Raw genomic sequence first — 24,152 nt, 5'->3', positions numbered from 1 at the left:
GCTGATTGGCTCAAGGGAATTAAGAAGGAAAGAAATTCCACAAAACTTTTAAGAAGGCACACGTGTTAATTGAAATGCATTCCAGGTGACTATCTCATGAAGCTGGTTGAGAGAATACCAAGAGTGTGCAAAGGTGTCATCAAGGCAAAGGGTGGCTATTTGAAGAATCTCAAATATAACATATATTTTGATTTGTTTAACACATTTTTGGTTACTACATGATTCCATATGTGTTATTTCATAGTTTGGATGTCTTCACTATTATTCTACAATGTAAAGAATAGTAAAAAATAAAGAAAAACCCTTGAATGAGTAGGTGTGTCCAAACTTTTGACTGGTAGTGTATATCTGAAAACTCATAAAAATGATGGACTTGCATATCATCATCCGTCCGAGAAGCCTCACCTGAACATTTCTGCCATCAATATTTCAGAGATATTTCGTGCAAGTCTTATTTTGAATGCTGATGTGATGAGCTGTGATGGTGATGGATATCTGGAGCGGTTCTATTCCGCACTCTTGCTGGGCTTAATTTCACCAATGGAAAAAGTCCAGATGTACGTTTTCTGTGAGTACTCTTGTTGAAATGCAATTTTCAACTGTAACGGTGGGTTAAAAACAACAGGAGAAAAAAGGGTGTAATTTCCAGAAGAAGAAAAAATAAGACATCAAACTCAACGGATCAGGAACTCTGAAATGATCCCGTGGCCCTACTCTCTTTATAATAATACAAAACTGTAATCCACACAGATTCCTCAGAGATGTGGTTGATCCATGATAGAGACCTTGGGATAAAGGTGAGACAAGTAGGTCAATTCGTTTTGTTCTAGTTTCAGCCACGGGACGATTTTTTCTTGAGTGGGTGGTCGGGTGCCGAAACATAATTACAAATAATTTGCAGACTGCAAATTGACTTAAAAAGGCCAAACAGATATAATATTTGACCAAAACAAAATCATTTCAAACCTTGCCTACATTTGTATATGATCACTTGTCTCTCTATTATGCGTGGGAATACTTGGAACATATTTCCAAAATTAATATCACTTGGAGCTGATTTCCTGGGCGGTTTTACATTATTTTATGTCCAACAATAACAAAGTAAAGAAAAATAAAACATAAAAGCTTAATTCGGCCCGCAGCCGCCAGTTGGGGAACCCTGGTCTATGAGTTCAGAGAGCTGGTTGGAAATATATAATGCATTTACTAATTCATACAGAGCCTGTGCGAATTACACTGACTAATAGCTGCAATTGACTTGAAATGTGTTAGTTGATGAGAATTTTTTTCAGCTGCAAAAAAATGTCCCTGAAAGGTGGCACGTGATGTCCAGATGTATGTCAATTTTGTCATCAACACATGATCTGTCACTTTAAATGTGCAGTTTGCTGGCAATTCCAGAACAGCGACGTTAACCGGAGTACGTTGACGTCACTAACCTTTACCAGCAGCTGTGTGTTGAGGATATGAGAGGACGGAATGAGAGTGGGTTGATGTGATATCGCCAAGGACCATTTTACAGGACAGTCTGATAAGTATAGTGTTGTTCGGTAAGTAAATTGATATTTTTCATGCGTTTTTGGCTAACACTTTCAACAGTTTTGTGTTCGGATGCTTAGTCGCATCATGTTTGTGTAACCTTTTTGTTGTTTACTGTTCAAAACACTTTCGCGCAGCCTAGTAAATCATTATGATTCACTTCTTGCAAGTGCAACATGTCGAACTTTATACATTTAGTATCCATTAATTTTTTCTAGGCCATTCTATGTTTACCACATACACATTTTGCACGGTGATGTTGTCAAGAAACTTTGAAGCGCGTGTGGACAGACAGGTTATTTTGCTTCAACACGGATGCGGAAAGTCAAGTGCAAGTGGAATTCAAAGTTTGACTACTGGGAGATATAACGTCACGAGAAGGCAGCATTGTGTGCCCTGATACAAAATCGCCAATTCGTTAATTGGAATTATGTGCCACAACTGCATGCATATAAATCAAGCCACCAGCTCAGTGTTTTAGTTATTTTAGAATGTTCATTACTGCAGTTTATAGAGACCAGTTATAACTGTGTTATTACATGGTCATTTTCACACTTAAAAGCATTTACCTATCGATTTTTCAGACTTTCAGATAACAAACATGTCATTGCCATCCAAATTAAACATTCCACAGCTAATTAACAAAATACAATATTATTGCTGTTACTACTAGTCTAATACTACTAGGACCTATTTTCAATAATGGTGATATTGTATCTTGATATCAGCCATTTCTGTTTACAGATTTGTCATAATAATCGTTGTCACTGAGCAAGTTTTATTTTTCACACTGTTCACTATGGTGCCTTCACTTCTCTAGCCTCTTGCTACTTGATGGTCAGTGCTTTGCACTATTTCCTCCATGGGGGCAGTATTTTGCATTTTGTCATAGAATTGGATCAATCATCCAGTGGTTGGGGCAGTGTAGAGATTGCACAAATACTTCAGGCACTGCAGTTTTCACCCTGGAGCAAAAGAGGAAGTCTGAATGGAAATGACATGCAGTCATCTGCCTCTGAGAGAACAGTGTCAGATTTAACTCTGTCCACTGGACTAGAGGACATGTGGTTAGTGTAAGCATGTCTTTGTTGTCATATTTCACATGGTAAACGTACTGTCAGATGCTGTCTGTGTCCTATTCACCTGCCATGTCTCATACACCATTTATATTGATGTAGATTTTGATCACTGAAATAGTATTGTAGTGTCTCTGTGGTCGTTTGATGAATTGATTGACTGGTTTATTAGGAAACATCTCCACCTCCCAAACATTGTCTGCTAACACTGCCCATTACCTGAGAAACAAGGATATCTACAGTATATAGCCTACTGTATCTGGGCAAACAATGTTTCCATTGTGATTAACTGTAACTTGTTTTGGTAAAGTGCTACCGACTATTTCCCAAGCCTTGTTGCTGTTCTAAGATCTCAGAAGATGCTTTTGTTCATCTCATCACATGTTTCATTTTGTTAACACACATTTTGGTCAATCCCAGTTTGGCCATTATGTAGCTAGAGCCTACTGGAAACTGTGATATTTTCAGCTTTTTGTATGTGCCGCTTGAGCATCTATTGATGCCATGTGCGATGCCTTTAGGCTCTTATTGTACACAGTAAATTCCACTCCTTTTGCAAATCATTGGGAATTAGCCTAAAGGCCCAGGATAATGCAGAGAGCCAACTGATCTTTTTTCAATTATCCAGCGGAACTTAGCGACAGTGAGAGAAGCGGAAGTGGTCATAGAACTCGGGATAGGATTCAAGCGCAGAGTTAAATTAAGGTCATAATATAAACAAGGAGACAAAATATATATATATATATATTACTAAAACTCCCTGAACTGACATGTAGGCTACAGTGTGTCACCGCAGCATGGTTTGCTGGGTTTAGAAATGTTCCGCTGAATTATACCGTTCTGATTCATGCTGAGCTCTGTGAAGGATGCACTTGAAACAAGTCAAGCGCTGTCAGTCAGTTGTGTGTTGTTGTCTGCAATGGCACTTGTTTGAAGTGCAGTAGAGGGATGATAATCACAGTAATTTAGGGTTGGGCGGTATCCAGATTTTCATATCGTCATACAGTCCTTCTCTCATACCGGGATATACGTATTACCGGCTTAGTACATAAGGGGGCGCCAAAAAACACAAAAAAAGCCTATTGGGAGTCTATTACCAGAATGCTAACAAAATTAGCACAAGTAATAGCACATTTCGAATTGCAAACACAGGCAATCCAGCTCATAAAGTTATACATACAGTGCATTCGGAAAGTATTCAGACCCCTTAACTTTTTCCACATTTTGTTACGTTACAGCCTTATTCTAAAATTGATTAAATCATCCCCCCCCCCCCCACCACCACATCAATCTACACACAATACCCCGTAATGACAAAGCAAAAACAGGAAATATGACATTTACATAAGTATTCAGAGCCTTTAATTTACATTTTAGTCATTTAGCAGACACTCTTATCCAGAGCAACTTACAGTTAGTGAATACATATATATTTTTTTATACCTGCCCCCCGTGGGAATCGAACCCACAACCCTGGCGTTGCAAACGCCATGCACTATCAACTGAGCTACATTTCTGCCGGCCATTCCCTCCCCTACCCTGGGCCAATTGTGCGCCGCCCATGAGTCTCCCGGTCGCGGCCGGCGGCGACAGAGCCTGGATTCGAACCAGGATCTCTAGTGGCACAGATAGCACTGCAATGCAGTGCCTTAGACCACTGCGCCACTCAGGAGTTAGTACTCAGTACTTGTTGAAGCAACTTTGGCAGCCTCAAATCTTCTTGGGTATGACGCTACAAGCTTGGCACACCTGTATTTGGGGAGTTTCTCCCATTCTCCTCTGCAGATCCTCTCAAGCTCTGTCAGGTTGGATGGGGAGTTTCGCAGCACAGCTATTTTCAGGTCTCTCCAGAGATGTTTGATCAGGTTCAATTCCGGGCTCTGGCTGGGCCACTCAAGGACATTCAGAGACTTGTCCCGAAGCCACTCCTGCGTTTTCTTAGGCGTGTGCTTAGTGTCATTGTCCTGTTGGAAGGTGAACCTTCGCCCCAGTCTGAGGTCCTGAGCGCTCTGGAGCAGGTTTTCATCAAGGATCTCTCTGTACTTTGCTCCGTTCATCTTTCCCTTAATCCTGCCGCTGAAAAACATCCCCACAGCATGATGCTGCCACCTCCATGCTTCACCGTAGGGATGGTGCCAGGTTTTCTCCAGATGTGACTCTTGGCATTCAGGCCAAAGAGTTCAGTCTTGGTTTCATCAGACCAGAGAATCTTGTTTCTCATGGTCTGAGAGTCCTTTAGGTGTCTCTTGGCAAACTCCAAGCGTGCTGTCATGTGCCTTTTACTGAGTAGTGGCATCTGTCTGGCCACTCTACCATAAAGGCCTGATTGGTGGAGTGCAGCAGAGATGGTTGACCGTCTGGAAGGCTCTCCCATCTCCACAGAGGTACTCTAGAGCTCTGTCAGAGTGACCATCGGGTTCTTGGTCACCACCCTGACCAAACCCTTCTCCCCCGATTGCTCAGTTTGGCCGGGCGGCCAGCTCTAGGAAGAGTCATGGGGATTCCAAACTTCTTCAATTTAAAAAAATGATGAAAGCCACTGTGTTCTTGGGGACCTTCAATGCTGCAGAAATCTTTTGGTACCCTTCCCCAGATCTGTGCCTTGACACAATCCTGTCTCGGAGCTCTACGGACAATTCCTTCGACCTCATGGCTTGATTTTTGCTCTGACATGCACTTTCAACTGTGGGACCTTATCATAGACAGGTGTGTGCCTTTCCAACATGCACTGTCAACTGTGGGACCTTATCATAGACAGGTGTGTGCCTTTCCAAATCATGTCCAATCAATTGAATTTACCACAGGTGGACTCCAATGAAGTTGTAGAAACATCTCAAGGATGATCAATGGAAAAGAGGGGTCTGAATACTTATGTAAATAAGGTATCTGTTTATTATTTTTAATACATTAGCAAATATTTCTAGAAACCTGTTTTCGCTTTGTTATTATGGGGTATTGTGTGTAGATTGATGAGGACATTCTTATTTATTTAAACCATTTTAGAATAAGGCTGTAACGTAACAAAATGTGGAAAAAGTCAAGGGGTCTAAATATTTACAGAATGCACTGTAGCTGGCAACATTCTTTCTATGATAAACAATGGAAATATGATGGCCATGCATTGTTTTTGCAAACAATACCTTGCTTTTTCATTGTAAGCTCATTTACGTGTGTGGCTGCCAGCCAAATAGCGTTGCATTTCTGTTTTCATCTGATGAAAATTAAGTACATTTCTGCCGAATGTGTTGCACTAATGTATTTTCTGTGATGGAAAACTATAGTTGCACGTCCCTGATCACTTTATCGAAACAAAAAAAAACACGGACTTTCGTTATAAAACGCGACCCCTTTCAATACACAGCTGGACTCACCTGCTCCCGCTTTCTCCTGTTGTGCTATTTACAAACTAACACGTGCTATTTACAAACAAACATGTGACTGGGGCGCTAAGGTGAGCTTGATAATGTAAAATAATGTGACAGGTGAAATGAAGAACGCGATCTGCTTAATCTCCTAACGTATTGCACAAGTTGACTGGAGCTACAAATATTAAAATGTATTGAAAAACTTCAAAAAATCGATTAAACAGTATTGATCGCATTGAAAATCCATCCCGCGGCTATTTCCAAATACCCTGGTATACGGTATATATGGTATACCGCCCAAGCCTAATAGTTTTGTTACTTACCCATTGTGCCATGGTTGAGCATTTCCCTTGGCCCAACTTTACATCAACAACAGTATTCTCCTCGGTGTACTCAGCAACCTCGTTCAGTGGTCTTTCCAGACACTTCATGTGTCTGTCTGAGTCTGAGACCATACTCAGAGTGACTGATAACATCATTACTATCAGCTGATTCTGCCTATTCTTCACTGTCACTGAGATCTCCATTACTCCAAGTTAATCTTCAAACAGCTTGCCTGGGAGTTGCTTCTCTAGCACTTACTGCTGAATTCTATTGAATTTGATAAACTCAGCTACTCAGCTGTTCAATCGTTGGGCATCTTTTGAGTTCAATATTATTACATTTAACATTGTTATGTAAAACATTTTGAGACAGCCATGTATGCATTAATGAATCAATTATACAATCATACAATCAGTTTGACTTTGTATTTACCAATCAAACTACAAAACAACATAATGGAAATAATTTATTTGAATGGTAAATATCTATTAATAAACTGTGTAATTCAAGATGTAGCCTAGGTCTATTCACAAAACAGGTGAATGCATATTATTCAATAGGAGTGTGTGCATGCATTGAGTTATTGAGCTTGTTTTAGCTGATTTCATGGGGCTACAGATGACAAACAATCCCTTCCATTTAGGACTTATTTATTGGCAACTGCTAGAAGAACATATTATGTTATTGTAATGATCAACAACATTTGCATAGAAGAAGCAATCTCTTCTTTTATAAAAGTGTGTGCTGTCTCTTTAAGAAAGTAATGACTCATTTGCAAGGCAGAATGTGGCTGTAGAATCTGACTTTGTGGCTATGGAATGTAGTGGAAACCAGACGGGAGACAAAGAAGTGAATGTGTTTTTGGTGGCGAAGGAGACAAAGTGAATTAATAACGTTTTTGGTGACAATCAGCTTTGAAATCAGCATATTTTGCATTATGGTTTGCATATTATCACAAACAAAGTACTAGGGTAGTGAATTCGGCTGTAAGCTTGCAAGGAAAGTTAGCCTACATGTAAAGCTACCGGTGTCGTCTTCCATTGTAAAAGTGTTCTAGCCTGTAAGGACATTGTTTTGCGAACAGTAATTAACAGCTTCAACATTCCTACATGCCGTGTTGCATCATTAACTTCTCTGCAGCATGAGTGGGTAGCTAACAATGCAGCCCAGACAGCTCTAGCAATGAATAAGTAAGTGGAGCACTTTGCTCTTCACGCTATAAAGTGGCTGCACTGATACAGACTTGATCCTCTCAATCACATGAGACACATTTGACAGAAGTATCGAATGTAACCAAAATTCTAGTACCAATTATTTTATTTTTTAAGTACCGAAGTTTCGGTATAGCGTGCAACACTACTATTGATCCGAATTTACTTTTGGCATCCTCCTTATCACAGGAAAACAACCAAATAGGCAAAAGGTAATGGACACTCAATGGACAACCTGCACTTATGTCACACATATGCTAATAATTCATATCATGTCTATGTGCAAACTACATGGTAATTACATTTTAATACAGCACAGTATGTGGCAGGAGTGAGTCACTGAAGCCGAGGTAATTGATATTTTTGTCTTGCCTGACTTGAGAATTGACTCCCTCAAATGTCAAAGCTTTGAATTTCACAGGATGCATTGAGTGAATGAATCATCTCTGCACTTATTACACATCTCAATTAATTATAGCCCCTTGCAAATGAGGTGGTGTAAAGTGATTAGGTCCTGTGATATTTCCCCTTTGGTGAATTTTTCCAGGCAGACAGGTATTGTTGTCATTGAATAAAGTCTTTTCAAGCTGTGATGGGATCCTTTGTTAGTCACACAATGTGTCAAACTGGAAGTATATTTGGAACCCCCCGAGCTACAGAATTAAAAGGCCTACAGTATAAAATAAAATTTAAATACTGCTCAACTCCCAGGCACACATTAGAATGTATTTTAACATTCAATAATTTTTTATGTTTCAATTGTTAACATTTTCTGTGTTTTTCTACTTCTGTGCATTTCCATGTAAAAGGACCCATGGGCACTAACATGTAAAGTTCATATGAACATGTCAAAATGTGTTTCAGATGAAAGCTATGAGTGTTTCAAATGAAAGCTATGAGTCTATGAGCTATGAGAAATTAAGGCATATACACTGAAAAAAAAACGCAACATGCAACAATTTCAAAGATTTTACTGAGTTACAGTTCATATAAGGAAATCAGTCAATTGAAATAAATTCATTAGGGCCTAATCTATGGATTTCATGTGACTGGGAATACATATATGCATCTGTTGGTCACAGATACCTTTAAAAAAAGTAGGGGTGTGGATCAGAAAACCAATCAGTATCTGGTGTGACCACCATTTGCCTCATGCAGTGCGACACATCTCCTTCGCATAGAGTTGATTGTGGCCTGTGGAATGTTGTCCCAGTCCTCTTCAATGGCTGTGCGAAGTTGCTGGATATCGGTGGGAACTGGAACACACTGTCATACACGTCGATCCAGAGCATCCCAAACATGTCTAGTGAGTATGCAGGTCTGGGACATTTTCAGCTTCCAGGAATTGTGTACAGATCTTTGCGACATGGGGCCGTGCATTATCATTCTGAAACATGAGGTGATGGCGGCGGATGAATGGCACAACAATGGGCCTCAGGATCTCGTCTCGGTATCTCTGTGCATTCAAATTGCCATCGATAAAATGCAATTGTGTTCGTTCTCCGTAGCTTATGCCTGCCCATACCATAACCCCACCGCGTCCATGGTGCACTCTGTTCACAACATTGACATCAGCAAACTGCTCGCCCACATGACGCAATACACGCTGTCTGCCATCTGCCCGCTAAAGTTGAAACCGGGATTTATCCGTGAAGAGCACACTTCTCTGGCGTGCCAGTGGCCATTTGCTGCGGTTGGGAGGCCGGTTGGACATACTGCCAAATTCTCTAAAATGACATTGGAGGTGGCTTATGGTAGAGAAATTAACATTAAATTATCTGGCAACATCTCTGGTGGACATTCCTGCAGTCAGCATGCCAATTGCATGCTCCTTGAAAACTTGAGACATCAGTAGCATTGTGTTGTGTGACAAAACTGCTAATTTTAGAGTGGCCTTTTATTGTCCTCAGCACAAAGTGCACCTGTGTAATGATCATGTTGTTTAGTCAGCTTCTTGATATGCCAAACCTGTCAGGTGGATAGATTATCTTGGCAAATGAGAAATGCTCACTAACAGGGATGTAAACAAATATGTGCACACAATTTGAGAGATATTAGCTTTTTGTGCATGTGGAACATTTCTGAGATCTTTTATTTCAGCTCATGAAACATGGGACCAACACTTTACATGTTGTGTTTATATTTTTGTTCAGTGTATATAGATTTTTCAACCATTGTCCATCCCAAAAATGATTTCTGGTCAAACAGATGGAAAAGGGGTCTTAGACCATATCTACCAGAAAAAGTATTCCCACAGTAATGTTGAAGTAAAGACCCCTGCCAACAAATATCAACACGTATATTTAGTTTTGGATAAATTATTTGCCTTCTGTAAATTTAAGAAACATTGCATTGTGCCTTGTAATTCCGTTACCAAAAACCCACATATCTTTAAGATATTTTCAAATTTCTCTCCTTCATGAGGAGGGAGGATAATGAAAGTTCACAGAAGTAACAAGAAAGGGTAGACCTACCAATTAGTTATAGTGTTTTTACTGATAGTAGTCACAAACCACAGATGAGTAACCTGCTACTGTCCTCCCTTCCACTGGAATACTGTTATGTTCAGCTAATAACGGTTTTTCTTTCTCTTTCTATCATCTGGAGGGTCAAAGCAAGACTGTGAAAACAGTCTGGACAGCCTCTCTCTCTCTCTCTCTTTCTCTCTCTCTTCTGTTAATGTCACCTCTCCCGGCTCTTACTGTCACCTACCATGACACCTACCACCCGCTAGTGAAACATAGACGTCTATGATTGGTTCAGATTAGGTCTGGTCCAGACCAACCAAATGTGGTCTTGTCTGGGGGCGGAGCTCATTAATATCAAATCACAATCAAATCACATTTTATTGGTCACATACACGTGTTTAGCAGATATTATTGCAGGTGTAGCGAAATGCTTGTGCTTCTTGCTCCGACAGGACAGTAATATCTAACAAGTAATATCTAACAATTTCACAACATATACCCATATCACACAAATCTTAAGTAAGGAATTAATTAAGAATATATACATATACACTACCGGTCAAAAGTTTTAGAACACCTACTCATTCATGGGTTTTTCTTTATTTTTACTATTTTCTACATTGTAGAATAATTGTGAAGACATCAAAACTATGAAATAACACATATGGTAACCAACAAAGTGTTAATCAAATGAAAATATATTTTATATTTGAGATTCTTCAAATAGCCACCCTTTGCTTTGATGACAGCTTTGCACACTCTTGACTGGTAGTGTATGGACGAGCGATGTCAGAGCGGCATGGACTAAGATACAGTAGAATAGTATAGAATACAGTATATACATATGAGATGAGTAATGCAAGATATGTAAACATTATTAAAGTGGCTAGTGTTCCATTTCTTAAAGTGGCCAGTGATTTCACGTCTATGTCTATAGGCAGCAGCCTCTAATGTGCTAGTGATGGCTGTTTAACAGTCTGATGGTCTTGAGGTAGAAGCTGTTTTTCAGTCTCTCGGTCCCAGCATTGATGCACCTGTACTGACTTCAATGTTGTATATAAACCCTGGATTGCTGATGGTATGTATTGGGCAATGAGAGGCTTTGAAGCCACCGGTCGGCCATATTGGCACTCCCCAGAAGAAGCAGTCCTCCATAGGAATGAATAGAATTCTACAGTATTTCAATTAAATGTTCCAAGGACAAAATTACATGTATTTACAGTGCATTCGGAAAGTATTCAGACCCTTTGACTTTTTCCACATGTTGTTACATTACAGCCTTATTCTAAAATTGATTAAATTGCTTTATTCCCCTACACACAACCCCATAATGAAAAAGCAAAAATAGTTTTTTTTTTACCAAATGAAAAAAAAAAAAAAACTGATATCACATTTACGTAAGTATTCAGACCCTTTACTCAGTACTTTGTTGAAGCACCTTTGGCAGCGATTACAGCCTCGAGTCTTCTTGGTTATGACGCTACAAGCTTGGCACACCTGTATTTGGGGAGTTTCTCCTATTCTCTGCAGATCCTCTCAAACTCTGTCAGTTTGGATGGGGAGCGACGCTGCACAGCTATTTTGAGTTCTTTCCAGAGATGTTCGATCGGGTTCAAGTCTGGGCTCTAGCTGGGCCACTCAAGGACATTCAGAGACTTGTCCCAAAGCCACTCCTGCATTGTCTTGGCTGTGTGCTTAGGGTTGTTGTCCTGTTGGAAGGTGAACCTTCGCCCCAGTCTGAGTTCCTGAACGCTCTGGAGCAGGTTTTCATCAAGGATCACTCTGTACTTTGCTCCGTTCATCTTTCACTCAATCCTGACTAGTCTCCCAGTCCCTGCCACTGAAAAACATCCCTACAGCATGATGCTGCCACCACCATGCTTCACCGTAGGGATGGTGCCAGGTTTCCTCTAGACGTGACGTTTGGCATTCAGGCAAAATAGTTCAATCTTGGTTTCATCAGACTAGAGAATCTTGTTTCTCATGGTCTGAGAGTCCTTTAGGTGGCTTTTGGCAATCTCCAAGCGGGGTGTCATGTGCCTTTTACTGAGGAGTGGCTTCTGCCTGGCCACTCTACCATAAAGGCCTGATTGGTGGAGTGCTGCAGAGATGGTTGTCCTTGTGGAAGCTTCTCCCGTCAGGAACTCTGTGACCAAGGCCCTTCTCCCCCGATTGCTCAGTTTGGCCGGTCGGCCAGCTCTAGGAAGAGTCTTGGTGGTTCCAAACTTATTCCATTTAAAGAATGATGGAGGCCACTGTGTTCTTGGGGACCTTCAATGCTGCAGAATTTTTTTTTTTGTACCCTTCCCCAGATCTGTGCCTCGACACAATCCTGTCTCGGAGCTCTACAGACAATTCCTTCGACCTCATGGCTTGGTTTTTGCTCTGACATGCACTGTCAACTGTGGGACCTTATATAGACAGGTGAGTGCCTTTCCAAATCATGTCCAATCAATTGCATTTACCACAGGTGGACTCCAATGAAGTTGTAGAAACATCTCAAGGATGATCAATGGAAACAGGATGCACCTGAGCTCAATTTCGAGTCTCATAGCAAAGGGTCTGAATACTTATGTAAATAAGGTATTTTTCTTCTTTCTTTTTAATATATTTGCTAAAATTTCTAAAAACCAGTTTTTGCTTTGTCATTAAGAGGTATTGTGTGTAGATTGATGAGGGGGAAAAGGCTGTAACGTAACAAGAATAAGGTTGTAACGTAATAAAATGTGGAAAAGTATTTTTGTTGTTCTAGTGGGGATAGTAACATTAGACCTTTCTAAAAATTATACTTTAAAGGTAGACTCAGTGAAATTACGTTGCCACGAGCAGCACTGCAGATATTGAGATGAGCAAGATGCAAGACTTTGCTCTCACACAGTCACACACAGTATCTGCGCATGTGCACGGGTTCGGTTATGCTGTTTACTTTCTGCATTATGTCATATCGCTGAGTCTACTTTTAAGGGAAAAAAATTATATATATAATGTTCATGTTTAGCTCACATAGTATAATTTAAAAGTATGTATTAACTTGTCTGTAAAAGAATAAACATGGCAAAAACAAATGTAGACATTAGTAAATGCATTTCTATAGCTTCCAAAGGATGTTTTACAATGGCGAGGGTGTGCCAAGATGGTGACGTGGTGGCTTCAACGCAGCGCCCCCTGTTAGTCATCTAGTGTATGTAAATCATTGGTTGTATGGTTTATTAAACTTTGAAATTAATGGTTTTTGTTTGGTAACATTTTGAAGTGAAATCTGAGAGTCAGTGTAATTCTGTTACCCTCGAATTGCCCTTCTGTATAAATCATTTTAATGGGAAAGCATTGTATGGATTGTACAGCTAAAAACGGAGTTGTAATAGAGTGAAAGACTTTATATTGTGCTACATTTCTGCAAAGATATCGGAATAAATTGAGTGTGAAATTATGTTGGAACGAAAACAAGACATTCTAATATCCATGACCTCATAGAAAAACCTCATTATGAATGCAATAAAGAACCTTATGATCTGGTAAGTAGACCATTATTGTAGATGGAACTTCTCAAATGGCCATTGGAAACAAACCAATAAAATACGAAATGTCCAGACATTTTAAGTGGACAGACTTGTCACCAAGAATAAGAGCACTTCCTCCCAGCTGCCCACTGCACTGAGGCTAGGAAACACTATCACCACCGATAAATCTACAATAATCGAGAATTTCAACAAGCATTTTGCTACGGCTGGCCATGCTTTCCACCTGGCTACCACTACCCCGGCCACCAACTCTGCACCCTCCGCTGCAACTTGCCCATGCCCCCCCCCGCTTCTCCTTCACACAAATTCAGACAGCTGATGTTCTGAAAGAGCTGCAAAATCTGGACCCCTACAAATCAGCTGGGCTAGACAATCTGGACCCTTTCTTTCTAAAACTAGCCGCAGAAATTGTCGCAACCCCTATTACTAGCCTGTTCAACCTCTCTTTCGTAATGTCTGAGATCCCCAGAGATTGGAAAGCTGCCTTGGTCATCCCCCTCTTCAAAGGGGGTGACACTCTAGATCCAAACTGTTACAGACCTATATCCATCCTGCCCTGCCTTTTGAAAGTATTTGAAAGCCAAGTTAACAAACAGATCACCAACCATTTCGAATCCCACCGTACCTTCTCCGCTATGCAATCCGGTTTCCGAGCTGGTCATGGGTGCACTTCAGCCACGCTCAAGGTCCTAAACGATATTATAACCGCGATCGATAATAGACAGTACTGTGCAGCCGTCTTCATCGACCTGGCCAAGGCTTTCGACTCTGTCAACCACCGCATTCTTATTGGCAGACTAAATAGCCTTGGTTTCTCAAATGACTGTCTCGCCTGGTTCACCAACTACTTCTCAGATAGAGTTCAATGTGTGAAATCGGAGGGCCTGTTGTCTGGACCTATGGCAGTCTCTATGGGGGTGCCACAGGGTTCAATTCTTGGGCCGACTCTTTTCTCCGTGTATATCAATGATGTCGCTCTTGCTGCTGGTGACTCTCAGATCCACCTCTACGCAGACGACACCATTTTGTATACATCTGGCCCTTCATTGGACACTGTGTTAACAAACCTCCAAACGAGCTTCAATGCCATACAACACTCCTTCAGTAGCCTCCAACTGCTCTTAAACACTAGTAAAACTAAATGCATGCTCTTCAATCGAACGCCCACCCGACTAGAATCACCACTCTCGACGGGTCTGACCTAGAGTATGTGGACAACTACAAATACCTAGGTGTCTGGTTAGACTGTAAACTCTCCTTCCAGACTCACATTAAGAATCTCCAATCCAAAGTTAAATCTAGAATCGGCTTCCTATTTCGCAACAAAGCCTCCTTCACTCATGCTGCCAAACATGCCCTCGTAAAACTGACTATCCTACCGATCCTTGACTTCGGCGATGTCATTTACAAAATAGCCTCCAACACTCTACTCAGCAAATTGGATGTAGTCTATCACAGTGCCAACCGTTTTGTCTCCAAAGCCCCATACACAACCCACCACTGTGACCTGTACGCTCTTGTTGGCTGGTCCTCACTACATGTTCGTCGTCAAACCCACTGGCTCCAGGCCATCTATAAATCACTGCTAGGCAAATCCCCGCCTTATCTTAGGTCATTGGTCACCATAGCAGCACCCACCCGTAGTCTGCGCTCCAGCAGGTATATCTCACTGGTCATTCCCAAAGCCAACACCTCCTTTGGCCGCCATTCCTTCCAGTTCTCTGCTGCCAATGACTGGAACGAATTGCAAAAATCTCTGAAGCTGGAGACTCTTATCTCCCTCACTAACTTTAAGCATCAGTTGTCAGAGCACCTTACCGGTCACTGCACATGTACACAGCCCATCTGAAATTAGCCCACCCAACTACCTCATCCCTATATTGTTATTTATTTTGCTCTTTTGCACCCCAGTATCTCTATTTGCACATAATCTCTTGCACATCTAGCATTCCAGTGTTAATACTAATTGTAATTATTTTGCACTATAGCCTATTTATTGCCTTACCTCCATAACTTGCTACATTTGCACACACTGTATACATATTTTCTGTTGTATTTTATGACCTTATGTTTTTTTTACCCCATATGTAACTCTGTGTTGTTGTTTTCATCGCACTGCTTTGCTTTATCTTGGCCAGGTCGCAGTTGTAAATGAGAACTTGTTCTCAACTGCCTTACCTGGTTAAATAAAGGTGAAATAAAAAATAAAATAAAAAATAAATTGGGAAATATCCAAAGCTAGATGATAATGACAATAGCTATATTGTTGCATTGAATATTACTTAAAATCTTGTGCCCAATTTATATTGCGCAGCACAAATCGCCTGCATCTTACAATTATTGGGTTAGAGAGTGCAGCTTTGTAATTGCGGCCTAGAATGTTAACAACAGTTGCTACTGATCCTTGAAAACACCAACTGGTATCGAGTAAATAAATCTGCCAGATGGATATGGACTAAGCAAGGCAGCAGTCCTAATAAAAACTTTCATTATGATAAATTATGCATCAGATCAGTCTGGTTCCTCTGACACTACACAGTAAGTCTAGGAGGAAGTGTTACCACATCGAATGGCCTGACCAGAATAGTTAATAACATTTTTATGTTATAACATTTTAATGAATACCAATAGGTAAAGTGCAGTTGTAAGACTTGGCATAAGCATGGATGACACCCATATACAGTGCCTTCAGAAAGTATTCATACCCCTTGACTTATTCCACATTTTGTTGTGTTACAGCCTGAATTCAAAATAAAAAAAAATCTCACCCATCTACACACAATACATCATAATGAAAACAATTGGGGGGAAGCTTTAGCACATTTATTGAAAATGAAATACACACCTACTCATTCAAGGGTTTTTCTTTATTTTTACTATTTTTTACATTGTAGAATAATAGTGAAGACATCAAAACGATGAAATAACACATATGGAATCATGTCGTAAACAAGAAATTGTAAAACAAATCACAATATATTTATTTTTGAGATTCTTCAAATAGCCACCCTTTGCCTTGATGACAGCTTTGCACACTCTTGGCATTCCCTCAACCAGCTTCTCCTGGAATGCTTTTCCAACAATCTTGATGGAGTACCCACATATGCTGAGCACTTGTTGGCTGCTTTTCCTTCACTCTGCTGTCCGACTCATCCCAATCCATCTCAATTGGGTTGAGGTCGGGGGATTGTGGAGGCCAGGTCATCTGATGCAGCACTCCATCACTCTCCTTCTTGGTAAAATAGCCCTTACACAGCCTGGAGGTGTGTTGGGTCATTGTCCTGTTGAAAAACAAATGATAGTCCCACTAAGCCCAAACCAGATGGGATGGCATATCGCTGTAGAATGCTGTGGTAGCCATGCTGGTTAAGTGTGCCTTGAATTCTAAATAAATCACAGACAGTGTCACCAGCAAAGCACCCCCACACAATAACACCTCATCCTCCATGCTTTCCGGTGGGAAATACACATGCGGAGATCATCCGTTCACCCACAGCGCGTCTCACAAAGACACAGCAGATGGAACCAAACATCTCCAATTTGGACTCCAGACCAAAGGACAATTTTCCACCGGTCTAATGTCCATTGCTCGTGTTTCTTGGCCCAAGCAGGTCTCTTCTTATTGGTGTCCTTTTAGTAGTGGTTTCTTTGCAGCAATTCGACCATGAAGGCCTGATTCACACAGTCCCCTTTGAACAGTTGATGTTGAGATATGTCTGTGACTTGAACTCTGTGGTCATTTATTTGGGCTGCAATTTCTGAGGCTGATAACTCTAATGAACTTAACCTCTGCAGCAGAGGTAACTCTGGGTCTTTTATTCCTGTTGCGGCTCTTATGAGAGCCAGTTTCATCATAGCGCTTGATGGTTTTTGCGACTACACTTGAAGAAACGTTCTTGAAATGTTCCATATTGACTGACCTTCATGTCTTAAAGTAATAATGGACTGTCGTTTCTCTTTGCTTATTTGAGGTGTTCTTGCTATAATATGGACTTGGTCTTTTACCAAATAGGGCTATCTTTTGTATACCCCCCCCCCCCTACCTTGTCACAACACAACTGATCGGCTCAAACACAATAAGAAGGAAAGAAATTCCACAAATTAACTTTTAACAAGTCACACCTGTTAATTGAAATGCATTCCAGGTGACTACCTCATGAAGCTGGTTGAGAGAATGCCAAGAGTGTGCAAAGCTGTCATCAAGGCAAAGGGTGGCTATTTGAAGAATCTCAAATATAAAATATATTTTCATTTGTTTAACATTTCTTTGGTTACTACTTGAATCCATATGTGTTACTTCATAGTTTTGATGTCTTCACTATTATTCTACAATGTAGGAAATAGTAAAAATAAAGAAAAACCCTTGAATGAGTAGGTGTGTCCAAACTTTTGACTGGTACTGTATATATAATCTCATTAGGCTGTATGTATATTTTGATATTTATTCATTTATTAACTTTTATTTAACCAGGGAAAAACACATTGAGACCTAGGTCTCATTTGCAAATGTGCCCTGGGAACAATACAGAAAATACAATTTAAAACACAAAATTAAATAAATAGCAAATATTATATACACAATAAACAATCAAACAAAACAAACACATTTATCAATACAAAAATCCCTAGCCTTTCTCCTAAACGGACCCAGAGACAACAACACATCCAAATGAAACGTTACTTGGAGATTATTCCACATGATAGGGGCCTGGTAGGAAAAGGCAGATTTACCCAACTCTGTGGATACACGTGGAGTCTCCAGCATTAACCAACCCTGTGATCTAGTGTTGTAATCCGAGTTTCTATATTTCAACAATGATGTTAAGTAAATTGGTAGTTTATTGAGTAAGGCTTTATAAACAAAAACAGAATAATGAAGTGACCTACGTGTTTTTAGCGAGGTCCAACCAACTTTATGATAAAGGATGCAGTGGTGAGTGTCAAAACTGTCAGATGTTATAAAACGAAGTGCGCTATGATAAATTGTGTCCAAGGGCTTCAAAACACTGGTAGCTGCATTCATGTACAGTGGGAAGAACAAGTATTTGATACACTGACGATTTTGCAGATTTTCCTACTTACAAAGCATGTAGAGGTCTGTAATTTTTTATCATACGTACACTTCAACTGTGAGAGACGGAATCTATAACAAAAATCCAGAAAATCACATTGTATGATTTTTAAGTAATTAATTTGCATTTTATTGCATGACATAAGTATTTGATCACCTACCAACCAGTAAGAATTCCGGCTCTCACAGACCTGTTAGTTTTTCTTTAAGAAGCCCTCCTGTTCTCCACTCATTACCTGTATTAACTGCACCTGTTTGAACTCGTTACCTGTATAAAAGACACCTGTCCACACACTCAATCAAACAGACTCCAACCTCTCCACAATGGCCAAGACCAGAGAGCTGTGTAAGGACATCAGGGATAAAATTGTAGACCTGCACAAGGCTGAGATGGGCTACAGGACAATAGGCACTCCTCTTTACAGATCTTCTCCAAGTCATTAAGGTTTCGAGGCTGACGTTTGGCAACTCGAACCTTCAGCTCCTTCCACAGATTTTATATGGGATTAAGGTCTGGAGACTGGCTAGGCCACTCCAGGACCTTAATGTGCTTCTTCTTGAGCCACTCCTTTGTTGCCTTGGCCGTGTGTTTTGGGTCATTGTCATGCTGGAATACCCTTCCACGACCCATTTTCAATGCCCTGGCTGAGGGAAGGAGGTTCTCACCTAAGATTTGACGGTACATGGCCCCGTCCATCGTCCCTTTGATGCGGTGAAGTTGTCCTGTCCCCAGAAAAACACCCCCAAAGCATAATGTTTCCACCTCCATGTTTGACGGTGGGGATGGTGTTCTTGGGGTCATAGGCAGCATTCCTCCTCCTCCAAACATGTCGAGTTGAGTTGATGCCAAAGACCTTGATCTTGGTCTCATCTGACCACAACACTTTCACCCAGTTCTCCTCTGAATCATTCAGATGTTCATTTGCAATCTTCAGACGGGCCTGTATATGTGCTTTATTGAGCAGGGGGACCTTGCGGGCGCTGCAGGATTTCAGTCCTTCACGGCATAGTGTGTTACCAATTGTTTTCTTGGTGACTATGGTCCCAGCTGCCTTGAAATCATTGACAAGATCCTCCTGTGTAGTTCTGGGCTGATTCCTCACCATTCTCATAATCATTGCAACTCCACGAGGTGAGATCTTGCATGGAGCCCCAGGCTGAGGGAGATTGACAGTTATTTTGTGTTTCTTCCATTTGCAAATAATCGCGCCAACTGTTGTCACCTTTTCACCAAGCTGCTTGGCGATGGTCTTGTAGCCCATTCCAGCCTTGTGTAGGTCTACAATCTTGTCCCTGACATCCTTGGAGAGCTCTTTGGTCTTGGCCATGTTGGAGAGTTTGGAATCTGATTGATTGATTGCTTCTGTGGACAGGTGTTTTTTATACAGGTAACAAGCTGAGTGTGCTCCTAATCTCAGCTTGTTACCTGTATAAAAGACAACTGGGAGCCAGAAATCTTTCTGATTGAGAGGGGGCCAAATACTTATTTCCCTCATTAAAATGCAAATCAATTTATAACATTTTTGACATGGGTTTTTCTGGATTTTTTTTGGTGTTATTCTGTCTCTCACTGTTCAAATAAACCTACCATTAAAATGATAGACTGATAATTTCTTTGTCAGTGGGCAAACTTACAAAATCAGCAGGGGATCAAATACTTTTTTCCCTCACTGTACCTGTTATGAGTAAGTGAAAATAACTGTGTTTACACATTTGCTATCAACTCTAAATAATCAGTGATAGGCTATAAGACTTATGCTATTTGAATGGAGCATTAAAATCCTGGCTAGCCAAGAGCTACGGGTATCCTGCGGTTATAAATTTAGACTCCGTAAATAATGGCTTCACCCAAAGGCCACTAATATTATGAGATGTATCCCTTATGAAGCATGTCTTATGTCCTTCAACTTGGGCTTGCTCAGAGGTCAGAATGACTTACTGAAGGCAGTATTACAAAAGTCTTAGAATTCATCACTGGTAGCTCTGGTAGGATCTCACAAATGATACAATCTACAAAGCCCTTTCCCTGCTGGGAGTGGTGGGAAAACAGAATATACTGTATGCTAAGTGATTTCTTGTGTCTCTGAGCACCCTGTACAAGGATATCCTTGGAGATCATACTGTTGAGAGCTTGCTTTTAGAGGATATCCCTATAGTAGAGGCTTTGCCAAAAGCATGTTACAAATTTAGTCACACACAAAAGCATGTTGCAGTACACATTAAAAAGAAAATTGTAACAGGAAGGTTCAAAGATATTTTGGTAACATATTTAAAACCAACGGGTATAATGCGTCATTACTTGTCATATACCGTATTTTCCGCACAATAAGGCGCACTTAAAAGTTTTAAATTTTCTCAAAAAACGACAGTGCGCCTTATAATCCGGAGCGCCTTAAATATGGATCAATTGGTTAATTGGTTGATCCATACTGGTTGTACACAGCGCTCAAGGCGCTCTGTCAAAATGTTTCAGTATGAAAAACCAATAAAAACAATTTAATAATAATGAAATGTTTCAGTACGACTGGTAAACTACAAAGCCGCAACGCTTGCAGCATTACGGCTACCGTAGTCAGAAGACCCCAAAATGGCACCTTTCAAGAGACACGCTTACGACGCAGAGTTCAAGCTCAAGGCTGTCGGTCACGCAGTAGAATATGGGAATAGAGCAGCAGCGAGAGAATTCAACATTAATGAATCAATGGTACGGAAGTGGAGGAAGTAAGAAGATGACCTGCGCCAAGTAAAGAAGACTAAACAGAGTTTCCGTTCAATTCGGACACTGAAGTAGAAGAATTCGAGGGATTCGTGGACGGGGAAAGCTTTACGTGTTATACGTAACTGAACAATGTTGAGTTATGCACTAACATTTGATTTAGTGGTATCAGACTGTTTCTTTTACTACGTGTTTACTGAATCAGGGAAAAGTTCCCCTCCACGTTTGGGAGAAGAGTGAGCAAGGCTGGGAGATATTGTTAATATGCACATTAACGTTTGAACAACGTTACCATGGGAGTGAACGGAGTTGTCAGAACGCTTAATAAAGTTTGACTTTATCTGACTGTTTTGTTGACATTCCCTTTAGCACAGCTCCATCTAGTGGATGCATAACGCAACCCCAGTCAAACGTTTGACTTCAGTATCTTCTATTCTATGCGCCTTATAATCCGGTGCGCCTTATAGTGCGGAAAATACGGTATACAGTGGGGAAAAAAAGTATTTAGTCAGCCACCAATTGTGCAAGTTCTCCCACTTAAAAAGATGAGAGAGGCCTGTAATTTTCATCATAGGTACATGTCAACTATGACAGACAAAATGAGAAAAAAATATCCAGAAAATCACATTGTAGGATTTTTAATGAATTTATTTGCAAATTATGGTGGAAATAAGTATTTGGTCAATAACAAAAGTTTCTCAATACTTTGTTATATACCCTTTGTTGGCAATGACACAGGTCAAACTTTTTCTGTAAGTCTTCACAAGGTTTTCACACACTGTTGCTGGTATTTTGGCCCATTCCTCCATGCAGATCTCCTCTAGAGCAGTGATGTTTTGGGGCTGTCGCTGGGCAACACAGACTTTCAACTCCCTCCAAAGATTTTCTATGGGGTTGAGATCTGGAGACTGGCTAGGCCACTCCAGGACCTTGAAATGCTTCTTACGAAGCCACTCCTTCGTTGCCCGGGCGGTGTGTTTGGGATCATTGTCATGCTGAAAGACCCAGCCACGTTTCATCTTCAATGCCCTTGCTGATGGAAGGAGGTTTTCACTCAAAATCGTGGCTGGTCCCTTTGCAGAAAAACAGCCCCAAAGCATGATGTTTCCACCCCCATGCTTCACAGTAGGTATGGTGTTCTTTGGATGCAACTCAGCATTCTTTGTCCTCCAAACACGACGAGTTGAGTTTTTACCAAAAAGTTATATTTGGGTTTCATCTGACCATATGACATTCTCCCAATCCTCTTCTGGATCATCCAAATGCACTCTAGCAAACTTCAGACGGGCCTGGACATGTACTGGCTTAAGCAGGGGGACACGTCTGGCACTGCAGGATTTGAATCCCTGGCGGCGTAGTGTGTTACTGATGGTAGGCTTTGTTACTTTGGTCCCAGCTCTCTGCAGGTCATTCACTAGGTCCCCCCGTGTAGTTCTGGGATTTTTGCTCACCTTGTGATCATTTTGACCCCACGGGGTGAGATCTTGCGTGGAGCCCTAGATCGAGGGAGATTATCAGTGGTCTTGTATGTCTTCCATTTCCTAATAATTGCTCCCACAGTTGATTTCTTCAAACCAAGCTGCTTACCCATTGCAGATTCAGTCTTCCTAGCCTGGTGCAGGTCTACAATTTTGTTTCTGGTGTCCTTTGACAGCTCTTTGGTCTTGGCCATAGTGGAGTTTGGAGTGTGACTGTTTGAGGTTGTGGACAGGTGTCTTTTATACTGATAACAAGTTCAAACAGGTGCCATTAATACAGGTAACGAGTGGAGGACAGAGGAGCCTCTTAAAGAAGAAGTTACAGGTCTGTGAGAGCCAGAAATCTTGCTTGTTTGTAGGTGACCAAATACTTATTTTCCACCATAATTTGCAAATAAATTCATAAAAAATCCTACAATGTGATTTTCTGGATATCTTTTCCTCAGTTTGTCTGTCATAGTTGACGCGTACCTATGATGAAAATTACAGGCCTCTCTCATCTTTTTAAGTGGGAGAACTTGCACAATTGGTGGCTGACTAAATACTTTTTCCCCCCACTGTATCAAAAAAGGTTTGGTATAGCTCGACTGGAATGCCATCCAACCCTGGAGTTTTCCCGGACTTAAAGTCTTTAATTGCATCCCGAAGTTCCTCCTCTGTAATTTCACCTTTCACATGAGTCTTTCTGTATGGCTGTTCATTTTACATTATCAATATAAAAAAAATCTCTACAATTAGCTTCAGTTACGAAACGAAAACATGTGCTTAAAGTACTTTGTTTCCTCCTTCAAAATATAATTTGGTGAATCATGGGTCATTTGTAACCAGTTTCAGTAAATTATTTTTGGTAGCATTTCTATGTTGAAGATTTAAAAATAATTTGGTGCATTTTTCCCCATATTCCATCCAGTTTGCTTTATTTTTATAATATATTACACTTGATCTTTCTTGAATAAGTTTCTCCATTTATTTTTGTTTTTCCTCTAATTTATTCTGAGTCTCTGTTACAGTGAAGGGAAATCTTAACGCTACAGCATACAATGACATTCTAGACGATTCTGTGCTTCCAACATTGTGGCAACAGTTTGGGGAAGGCACTTTCCTGTTTCAGCATGACATTTCCCCCATGCACAAAGTGAGGTCCATACAGAAATGGCTTGTCGAGATCAATGTGGAAGAACTTGACTGGCTTGCACAGAGCGCTGACCTCAACCCCATCAAACACCTTTGGGATGAATTGGAACGCCGTCTGCGAGCCAGGCCTAATCACCCAACATCAGTGCCGAACTCACTAATGCTCTTGTGGCTGAATGGAAGCAAGTCCCTGCAGCAATGTTCCAACATCTAGTGGACAGCCTTCCCAGAAGAACGGAGGCTGTTATA

At 40.8% G+C, this 24,152-nt stretch overlaps 1 protein-coding gene across 1 annotated transcript in view; it reads left to right on the top strand.

The window, feature by feature from the left end:
- Nucleotides 1-1,443: 1,443 nt before the first annotated feature.
- LOC311129722 (PTB domain-containing engulfment adapter protein 1) overlaps nucleotides 1,444-24,152 on the top strand; it is a 141,693-nt gene continuing 118,984 nt past the window's right edge. Inside the window, exon 1 of the mRNA XM_084162132.1 lies at nucleotides 1,444-1,550. The gene's annotated coding sequence lies outside the window, so the exon portion shown is untranslated. The remainder of the gene's footprint in view (nucleotides 1,551-24,152) is intronic.

Source organism: Coregonus lavaretus, assembly GCF_964263955.1.
Source record: "Coregonus lavaretus genome assembly, chromosome: 5".
NCBI lineage: Eukaryota > Metazoa > Chordata > Actinopteri > Salmoniformes > Salmonidae > Coregonus > Coregonus lavaretus.
Note: the sequence above shows the minus strand (reverse complement) of the source record. Positions and strands in the feature narration are given on the sequence as shown.